Source organism: Pungitius pungitius, chromosome 15 (assembly GCF_949316345.1).
Source record: "Pungitius pungitius chromosome 15, fPunPun2.1, whole genome shotgun sequence".
NCBI classification, from domain to species: Eukaryota; Metazoa; Chordata; class Actinopteri; order Perciformes; family Gasterosteidae; genus Pungitius; species Pungitius pungitius.
Window position 1 is genome coordinate 6,791,877 of NC_084914.1, and position 1,000 is coordinate 6,792,876.

Consider the following 1,000-nt stretch of genomic DNA (forward strand, 5'->3'; position numbering starts at 1 on the left):
CTCGTTTGTGCTCGGATAGAATTGAATATGATCTCCCTTCTGTGTCAATATGGTTTATGATAATCAAGATGTGCATCTGTTTTCCTTCACACCGGACTCAATGGGGAGGAAGGGGGGCAGGAACATAGTAGAGCAGCCACCTCCAAAGAGGCAGTGATTTCCTCAGTCAGGCAGGATGCTCCGAATATGTCACACAGGTTGTTGCAGTGATGGAGCGGTGTCGGTACTCAGCAATGAACAGACACACGCGTGTTGTCTTTAGAAGTTGAACAATGTCGTCTTCAGTCCCATGTGACAGCTGGCTGGATTTAATGATTTGTGCAGACACACACGCGCACACACACACACATGTTTGACAAGTCCAATTTCCATGGAAACTCTGAATTTCCTTCTTCCGTGTCAGGGAGCCTTTGTCATGTCATTCGTTCCCAGGAATATTTAATGCAATTTCAGTGACAGATTTTCCTTTCTCATCTGGAATTATAGCTGTGGAATACATTATGCTCTGCAATGCCTGTTCAGTGTTCATTTTAAGTGAAGCCCTGTCATACAACATTTAAAAAGGAAGAAAAACAAAAGAGACGGGATCTAATTTCGATACTTTACCTTCCGCCTTTGTGGCAGTATTCTCTTCAAATACACATTTTCGTTTTGTCGGACACTCCCTCATGGAGGCGGTACGGGATCTATTGGAGCTGTGGGAGGGAAAGGGCCCCGCAATGCCGCCTGTCTTTCATTATTATTTCAGTGCGACACGGGACGATGTCACAACCAGACAGGAAGGACCAGATTGAAGAGTGGAGACGGCAGCTGCTGTCAGTGGAGGGTGAAGGTGAGTCACCGGCCTCCCATCCTCCACAGCACCAGTGTTTCATTTTTATGTCGGGGAGGCTTCCACACGCACGCGCGCACGCGCACGCGCGCACACACACACACACACACACACACACACACACACACACACACACGAACCGTTACATTTCTATGCTGAATGCAGTAG